Raw genomic sequence first — 10748 nt, forward strand, 5'->3', positions numbered from 1 at the left:
TTGAAACAATTTTTTCTTAACGAAAATGTTGTTCGAGGCTTCGTTAAGGAGATACTGACAGAAACCCCCGACCAATCAGAGCGCGAGTATGCCGGTGGAGCGCCGGCATACTCGCACTCTGATTGGTCGGAAGTTTCTGTTTCTGGAATATCTCCTTAACGAAGCCTCGTGCAACATTTTCGCTAAGGAAAAATTGTTTCAACCCCCCTCTCCCGCAGTACAAGTCATTTCAAGGACCTCCAACGTTTTTGGGTCATCCTGTATATTGCTCATAACTGTTGTTATTGCATGAAACCTATTGGTTATAGATTGCCACTAAAAAGAGTGAAATAAAATAATTTTTTGGAAAAAAATTTAACCGACTTCAAAAAAGGTACAGTGAAAAGTATGAAATAATTTCTAGGTAATTTATATGAATACGCACTAGCTTTAGATATAATTGCTTAAAAGTATGGGAAAATGCAGTGAAAAGCATGTGTGACGTTCGCATATCAACCGTCCAAACCACGGACATATTTTTTTCTTGTAATGAGTTGAAGACAGATGTAGTATTTGTATATTCGAACGTCACCCAATATCTTAGACTGAGAAGCGTTTAGCAAGTAAGAGAGAACTTAAGTGATAACAGCTATGGGTGCGGAGTGAGCGATCTACTTCTTACTACATTATAAGCCCCTGATACGACCACGGTGGGCGAGCAGATCTAATGAGGCCTTGCATCTTTTCGACGAATTCAAGCGTAGCATCAGCTAAGGAACCGTCGGCAGTGGCTATCGTTGGTGTCAGTCACCAAAAACCGATAAGGGGTAGACTAAACACCTAGGAATGATTTCGGGCAAGATGTTATTGCTAACGCCATGGGAAGAAATCAACCACCATCCATGAATTTTTAATAAATCACGTGGTATGATTTTTTCTCCTTCCTTCGGACCAAAGATCCTGAATTAGGGGTATATGTACGCCCGCAATTCAGAGGCTCGGGATAGTTGCCGCTCGAAATTTCAAGCATATAATTGTCGTACTAGATAGTCGTCGCGAGTCATTCAAAATCATAGTCATTGTCGAGTCGAATCAGACAACAAGTTTTATTGCGAAGCTAAGGTAGTGAATCTTTTTATTCAAACTGTAATTAATTGTAATTGCTATAATAAAAGACCGTGCGCGGGTCTTAATAAACAGTAACGTAATTTAACAAATTCACATGCTGCAATTATTTTTTTTTCCTTAATCATTCGACGCGTTCGGAGAGGGAAAAAGGAATAAATTATAGTTAAACCAACTATCTTTTTGATTTATGATCGAGGCGTCGAAGCCGTCATTTAGAAATCTTAAAGATAGAAACATTGCTGGGCCGTGGGTTTCTTTTCCGTCATCGTACTCAGGTTCCAAGTCACTTTCGTGCTTGCTGTAAGGGTTGATCGAGGCGTCGAAGCCGGTTTTCCCAAACAGTAGCCACGGATTTGATTAACGCGGCTTCTTTTTGATCCAAGGCAGAGCAGATATTCCGATCAGGGTCGAGGCGTCGAAGCCGGCTTTGGAAGGAATAGACGCAAAACCAGCGGTCGTAAAGGGTTGCATGGGGTTGATAACGATTGACGGGACAGGAGATTCATCCCCAATTAAAACTATTATAAGTTCCAATTTTTCCCTCTCAGTAGATGAGAAACACCGAAAAGGTACGAAAATACCGGTCGGGCAGACGCGAGCAGATTCGTCGTTTGCTAAAAGACTACGTGCGACCAGCACAAACGGGAAAACTTCCGCTCGGGTGCGTAGTGAAGCCGCGAGTGGTGCATACAAACTTTTAAAAATACCAGCAGCACCAACATCAGCATCAGTACCAGCACCAACCCCAGCACCGATACCTTGGAGGCTCACCCCACTAACCATCCCCGGGGCACGTGAGGCTGTGTGGACCATTCCACCAAACGACCCGCGGTGGGAACACTACATTCAAAAGGTGTTCTACCTCACCAAGTAGTAAGTCCAAAAACTTAAAATATTCTAATAAATAGTAATCGCGAGGGTGAACTCAATACGGATCAGGTTGCCGTCCAGACGCGAGTCGTTTAAGAGGGGCGTGGGAGAAAAGGCAAGCATCATTTGATCGAAACGGGCGACAGATTTTCAAATCTGAAATCCGGGACGTGACACGTGAAATAATTTCTAGTTAATGTATATGAATACGCACTAGCTCTAGATATAATTGCTTAAAAGTATGGGAAAATGCAGTGAAAAGTGTGATATTTAAACTGCATTGTTATTCACCATCGTTTGATGAATTTGGTTAAATTATTAAATACATCATATTAAATGCAATGCACCTTTTTCGGAGGCGGCGCAAAATTTAGAATTATGTATATTAAAAATTGCTAAACTTGGTTTAACTTTCTGTCGGAGAAACAAAAAATATGGTCTTTATTTATTGCTATCATTACATCCACTTTGACATCATATTCATTAACACTATTCAATATCGCCGCCGCTACCAAATACTATCCCAAACCTATTCAGACAGTATTTCCATGTGGAGAGTTTATACATTAGCAGTAATCAATATGGCCGCCACTCCCCTCCAAAAATGCCCCAAATCTACTCACACTATATTTCCGTGTACATACTATATACATTAACTATTAATTCCTCATAGACAATAAACATGTATACATTGACAGCATTCAATATTGCCGCCTCTACCAAAAGCTAACCCAAACCGGAATTAAAAAATTTTGACATCTGCGCCGCCTCCGAAAAAGGTGCATTGCATTTAATATGATATATTTAATAATTTAACCAAATTCATCAAACGATGGTGAATAACAATGCAGTTTAAATAGAAATTATTTCACACTTTTCACTGCATTTTCCCATACTTTTAAGCAATTATATCTAGAGCTAGTGCGTATTCATATAAATTAACTAGAAATTATTTCATACTTTTCACTGTACCTTTTTTGAAGTCGATTCAATTTTTTTCCAAAAAATTATTTTATATTATATTTCTAAGGACATTCATTCACGCAGATACTCCTCCTCTCACAGGCTTTCAGATAATTTGTCAGTTTAAAACGCTGACAATATGAGTACATTTTCATTATTTTACATTTTAAAATAATTCGTATTCATCAAAACCTTGACCTTGCCTGGCCACGCCAAGCATTTGACTTCCAGGCCACGGACATCTAGGCAAATGTCTAAACAGTCTCAGTTTGTGGTTGATACACTATTTAGCTTCTTCATTTCACCGCCAAAGTGCGGAGCAGTCAGTTTACATGAGTTGTCATTAGGGTCTAAACGTCTGCACTGTTGAACAAGAGCATTTTAGCTGCGCATAGTTGGAAAGCACCGAATTTTTCATTGTGTTATACAGTGTCGCCTTTGCACTTTGCTGGAAAAAGCACCTTCATGTACTGGCAGCTCATTTCGATTTCACATCTTTTTCCACTTTCTTGTAGCTTTTTTATGGGGATCTTCTGTTTTTCAATGATAACTCTTTGAGTCCTCCACTTTTCCATGTACTTGGCGTAATTTTTTTACTTTTTTGAAGTTTTTTATAGTATATACTACTCATCTATGTTACTTTTCACTTCACACATTCAATAGCTATATACGAGGTCTGATCAAAATGTTCCAGGCCTTTTCAAATTGCGCGCCTTCACGTTAACGTGCAGGGTTGGATTCGCGCTCATTTTTTAGCGAGAACCTTTCTGAGTAACCTCCTTTTTTTTGGTTGCTCTAACCTTCTCGAAACCAATGTTACAGCTGTTTTAGTAAAGTCTCTTTTTTGTGTTTCGCGTTTTTTGTGATCGACGTGAAGGCAGAGCAGCGTGTTTGCGTGAAATTTTGCGTAAAATTGGGCAAATCGTTCACGGAAACTTTTCAAATGCTTCAGAAAAGCTTTGATGATGAAGTGATAAGTCGTTCACGGTGTCAAAAAACTCACCAAGATAAAAAAAAGCTCGCCAGGTGACATCGAATGTCAAAGTGATGCTCACTGTTTTCTTTAACACCAAGGGCGTTATTCATCACGAATTCCTCCCACAAGGTGAGACAATCAACCGATTTCGTTACCTTGACACCCTGAGAGCTTTGCCCCAAAAGATTTGACAGAAGAAGTCAAAATTGTGGGCGACAGGCAAGTGGTTTTTCCACCACGATAATGCGCCCTGTCACACCGCGTTCCTCATTCGCGAGTGTTTAGCCAAAAACACCATGACAACCCTTCCCCAGCGTCCCTATTCACCTGACTTGCTCCATGTGACTTCTGGCTGTTCCCCAAACTGAAGTACCCGATGAAAGGACAGCGGTTTCAGATGATAGAGGAGATCAAGGAAAAAACGTGGGAACAGCTGAACAGCATCCCTGAAGAAGACTTTTCCAGATGCATGGAACAGTGGAAACACCGGTGGGAGAAGTGTATTCGCTCTCAAGGGGAGTACTTTGAAGGCTAAAATTTGGAATAATTTAAAAAAAATTTAATAAAGAGTTATTGAGAAAGTCCTGGAACTTTTTGATCGGACCTCGTAAGTAACGCTACCATAGTACTCTAGTATAAGTTAATACCACATCTGTACTATCTTTCACTAACCTTGTATGATATGTGACCGTTAATGACTTTATTGTTAATGCGGCCACAATAAAATAAACAGTTACAAAAAAAAACTGAAATAGAACATCAAATTTCTACAAAATTAAAAAATAAAATAATAACGCCATCGAATTTCCCATACAATTCACCGCTTTGGATAGTATCGAAGAAACCAGATTCTAAAGGAAATCCAAGGTGGCGAATGGTAATAGATTTCCGTAAATTAAACGAAGAAACCATCGGAGACGCGAATCCATTACCAAATATTTCCGACATACTTGATCGCTTGGGAGAGACAAGGTATTTGTCAATCTTTGATCTTGCTAGCGGATTCCAACAAATTGAAATGGATTCGAAGGACCGTCAGAAAACCGCTTTTTCCACACCGAACGGTCATTATGAATATATTCGTATGCCGGAAGGTGTTAAAAATGTACCCGCAACATTTCAACGATTGATGGATCAAGTTTTACGCGGATTACAAGGTACACAAGTTTTTGTGTATCTTGACGATATAGTAGTTTACGCGAAAAATCTAGCTGAACACAACAAGAAAATCCGTAGATTATTCAATAGATTGACTGATGCCAAATCAACTTTACAACCGGATAAATGTGAATTTTTAAAAACAGAAGTAACATACTTAGGACATATTATTAGTAAAAAGGGAGTAGAACCGGACCTGAAAACAATAGAAGCAGTTAAAAATTTTCCGCGACCAAAAACACAAAAAAATATTCGCCAATTTCTCGGTTTAGCAGGCTACTATAGACGTTTTATCAAAGATTTCCCAGAAAAAGCTAAACCACTCTCCGATTTATTAAAGAAAAATACTAAATTCAAATGGGGTAAGGAACAAAAACAATGTTTCGTTCAGTTAAGAAAAACATTATGTAAAAGACCGATATTGCAATATCCAAATTTTAATGAACCTTTTATATTAACAACCGACGCTTCAGATTTTGCAATAGGCGCAGTACTTAGTCAAAAGGTCAACGGACACGATCTTCCAATAGCATATTTGTCAAGAACCCTAATAAAATCCGAACAAAATTATTTCACCATCGAAAAAGATTGCTTACCAGTTTTATACGCGGTAATACATTTTCGTCCCTATCTATACGGCCGTAAATTCACTCTTGTTAGTGATCATGAACCGTTACGCTGGATAGATTCAATTAAAGATCCGGGACCCCGCCTTGTTCAATGGAGATTAAAACTAAAGGATTATGATTATAAATTTGTTTATAAATCAGGTCGTTTAAATGTAAATGCAGACGCTTTATCGCGAAACCCCGTTGTTGAAGATGAAATACGCGAGTCCGACACCTTTACTATATCGATCTCCTCTGACAACGAATCCGAATCTGCATCAGAGTCTGAATTTGAGCTCCGAGAATTAAAAGATAAAGTAAAACAGCAAAGATTACTTTCCATTCATAAAAATGTAGAATCTTCGAAACAGTCTAAAATGGGTCGACCCCAGGGAACAAAAACGAAACCTAAACCACCAATAGCCATAGATACTAGTGCAATAGCCACGCGAACGCGTTTAAAAACAACACCTGGTCCAAGTACATCTAAACCAATGCCACCGTTGCCTCGGATTCAAGCCGAGGCCTCAGGTGCTTCAACATTAGGTAATGAATCGGATCATTCCGATCCTCCTGTATTCCGCAGACGCAAGTGTACGATGCCTAACATGGAATTTTATCCAAAAAAAACGGATACCGAGTAAATCTAAAGTTCCATGTTCAGCAGATGCGCGGGCGGCTATGGAACCACCCATACAACCCCAATCTGAGAATCTTGAAAATATTGAGGCTCTTGCTATCGAGTTGGTCGAAGTTAACACCGCTGACGAAGACGTGTTTGAACCGGAAAATCAACATTCAAATCCGATAAATTTACAAGATCTACATGAATCATTTAGTAAATTTGATAAATCCCTTTTTGAGAGATCATTACATGAAAATTCTCAAAATATTCAGGAATCTGAAGCAATAGTATTACCCGAAGCATTATCCGAGGGAGAAGAAGTAGATGATTCCACGCGAGAAGTTCTAAACGATCTGGATCCCTATAACGACGAATCCAGTGACGAAGAGTTACAACGTCGTATTAACGAGTTATCGAAATTAATCCATTCCAAGAATAGTGCAATTCAAGAACAATCTAATAAAAATCCCATTTCAAAACAATTTACATTGAAAGATATTCTTGAAGATGCAGAATTAAATATTTCAATAGAATCCGATAATACAGTAATTCATAAACCAACGCATAGATCTCTACTGCCTACTCCGCTACCGTCATCAGAACCTTTAGCATTATCAACACCATTTCCAGAAATACAATCGGTACCAAACACTAAAAAGAAAATTGAAACCTTCATGTTTAATCCAAAATCACCACGCATACCGAGACGTCTTATTCCAAAATCTATTCCTAATTCATAACCATCGTTTATTCAGATAACAGAAGGAATTCTCCCTGACATCAAGCCAACCTCACCATTGAATTTTCCAAGAATTACACAGTATGAAAAATCCATTACCTATTGTAGAGGAAATCTAACGTATTATCGATCAAATAACGTTCATTTTCTTTCTTCAGATTGTGAATTAGTAACGCCGATTGGCAGACTTCTCTCGGATTTAGGCATATTAAATGTCGACAATCTAAAAGAAGTAAAGCCAAAGGTTGGCCAAATATTAATTACTAAATGGGGAAAATATAAGATTTTCAGTGTTGTGATAAAAAGAAATCATTTTGATACAATCCAATTAATTGAATTTGATTTAGCATTACAAAATCTGGCAAAAATTATGGAAAAATTAGAAATTCAATCTTTTAGAATATCACAATCTGGCGATTTTACGGATACATTGCCCCATGGTATGCTAGCTGAGTTGTTAGCTAATACTTTCGAGGCAAACAACATCGAGATAACAATTTGTTATGGTAAAATCCAGATTCCACCTAAAGAACTCCGACTGAAAGTAATTTCAGAATTCCATGAGAGTTTAATAGGGGGACACAAAGGAGTAACCAAAACATACCGTAGAATTCGTGAAAAATATTATTGGCCGGGAATGAGAAACGATATACAAAATTTTATCAGAACTTTGTAACACCCCTTCAAGCGTGTCGCATTAATTATAAAAGAAACCGCCAGAGTAGCGTTCCGATCGCGCGCTTACCCCCAGAGAAGCGCCTACCCCCATAGAGCGCGCCCCCGCACATGACTACCCCCTCTTGACGCACCTCGTGGGGCCGGGGCCCAAACGGGTATAAAAAGGGCTGCGCGAGGCAAAATAGTTAGAATTCTTGGAATTCTAAAACTGTGCTTCGCTCTGATCCTGCTCCCCTGCGCGGACAGTTCGGACATTGCCTCTCTAGCGCTCTGAAAATCGCTCCCTTGGGGGACGACGCTCGGACCCTGAGAAACAGTTGGAAGGAGTTTTTTAAGTACGTCGCGCTGCGATATTTACATAGTTCCAAATATACAGTGGAATAATGGTGAACTCTGTGCTCCTTATACTATCTATGTACATTTAAGTGTGTCAATATTTAAATATATATACTGTTTAAACTCAACATCCATCACCCACACATAGCCGACCTACAACTTGCAATAGTTGTCAGAACCAGAAACTAATTCGAGCAAAAACCCGCGAACCTATGATAATTACTGATACTCCGTTAGAACCTTTTAATAAAATATCACTTGATACAGTTGGACCTCTACCTACCACACCCAGTGGCAATAGACATATCCTAACAATGCAAGATAATTTAATAAAATATTGTATTGCTGTACCTGTGCCGGACATAAAATCTGAAACCATTGCTCATAATTTGATCTTACAATATGGATTACCGCAAGTAATATTAACCGACAGAGGAACCAGCTTTATAAACAAATTATTTAAAAATTTATCTCAGCTTCTTAAAATAGATCACGTAACTACGTCTGGCTATAGACCACAAACCAACGGTTCGTTAGAACGCAGCCATATAGTTTTAACCGAATACATCAGCCATTATTTAAACGAATTTGATGATTGGGATCAGTTAGTGCCTTTCGCAATATTTTCATACAATACAGCCGTTCATGAAGCAACAAATTTCACGCCATTTGAATTAGTATTTGGAAGATTAGCCCGATGTCCTACCTTACTTCCTTCATAAGATGAAATACAGACGTACAATTCCTATCTACAAAACCTAATAGGTCGCCTGTCAGAAATCCAAATAATAGCAGGAAAAAACTTAATCGAAAGTAAGATCAAATCAAAACTTTATTACGACCGAAAATCAAACACATTCAATGGTAAAATAGGGGACATGGCACGCATCTTAGTTGAACCAAAAAAGGGAAAATTTGGTGCGCGTTATCATGGCCCATACAAAATTGCGGGATTTTAGACAAAAATAATATTGTGTTGGAAGACGACCACAAGAAGTTGTTTACTAAACACGCCGTTAAATTACAACTAACACAGTGTCGGGACTCCTAAAAAGGATAGGACATTTACAACCGAATTGAGAACACTTCTAGCCATATTAATACACTCACTTTTCTAATCAATTAACATCCAAACAGAAAGGCACGGGACTATACTTTGAAAAAATCCAAGATATCAGGTTCAAAAGGGCCGACTGGCGCGTAACAATATTCTTAGAACTTCACACATTAGAAAAGCAGTTGCCCGCAGGCATACCCATAACCGATCTATATTCGCAATGTACAAAACACGCAGCAAAATACGAATGTAGCGCTATTTTACGCGTACATGTAGTTCAACATAAAATTCACGAAGCGATGCCACTGTATTCCGAAATTCAGGATTTAACATCCGAAATAGCGCCTAAACCCATAGAAGGTTCTGTAAAGACAACATCTATGCGCAGAAACAATGCAAACACACATAGTAAGGAGTAGTCTACATAAAATATATGATGCGATAGCGGAAAATTACTTGATTATTACCCGAAATTTAAACAAGACAAAAGAAATAGCAAATAAATTGCATCAGGTTGAACGCGTTGAAGAACTATTACGATATACTCTAGAATTAACGAATTATGCAAATTCTCTTGAATTAGGTTTAGATTATATCATAAACGCCGAGAAAAATTTTATCACTGCGATCAATGCAGCAAAAGAAGACAAATTTCACAACACATTACTCGACAGATACGGCTTGAAAAAAATTATAGATGAAATTCAAGGGTCAGACATTAAATTCGAAATTCCAATTCCGCCTGCTCACAGAAGAATAGAAGAAATATCTAAAATTGCTCGTGTAGATTATGGATACTACAAGGGAAGAGTTCTATATACTCTTCATATACCATTGGTAGATTTCGAAACTTTTCAATTATATCAATTACATTCTTGGCCGATTCCTCAGAATTCCAATATTTCGGCTCAAATAATTCCAATCGAACCGTATCTGGGCATATCAGCTCTTCACAACACCTACTTTACCGCTAAGGAATCCTTTTGGAAATCTTGTATGAAAACTACGTATTGCTATTTGTGTCCCACTGACATACCGTTGAACGAGGTTTCCATCTCAAAATCTTGCGAAAGAGAGCTGTTGTTGCGCCCAAATGCGGACATCTTCCCGTTCTAGGTTCTAGCCGGCCGGTTCTAGCCGGGGCAGGGGGAACCGAGGGGGAGGGGTGGGGGAATCGAGGGCGGGAACGGGCGAGTTGTGGGGGGTCGGTAATTATTACCTACGATCGGTAAGGTAGGATGCAATTATAACCTACGGTCGTTAAGGTAGAGGGGGACACCACCGGTCGGTAATTATCAGTGATCGGTAAAACAGAAAAACGCAAATTTTACATGTAACGAAATAAGCGCGTAAGGGTGGGGGAAACCGTCCTTTTGGCGCGCAGGAGTGGGGGTGTTTTTTCGGACCTCACGGGTTCCCTCTCTCTCGCGCCCAAGCATTTTCACCCTCGCACTTATGCCCTTTTACCCGTGCAAAACGTAAGATTAGAAAAGATGAGGTAATTATCATAGGTAATTATCAGAGCTCGGTAAAAAAGAAGAAGAAGAACATCATTTGTTCGACGTTTGGTAAGTATTATTATCGTTATCAGAGACTGGTAAGAAAGAAAAACGCAAATGATACATGTAACG

The sequence above is a fragment of the Hylaeus volcanicus genome, chromosome 1 (assembly GCF_026283585.1).
Source record: "Hylaeus volcanicus isolate JK05 chromosome 1, UHH_iyHylVolc1.0_haploid, whole genome shotgun sequence".
Taxonomy (NCBI): domain Eukaryota; kingdom Metazoa; phylum Arthropoda; class Insecta; order Hymenoptera; family Colletidae; genus Hylaeus; species Hylaeus volcanicus.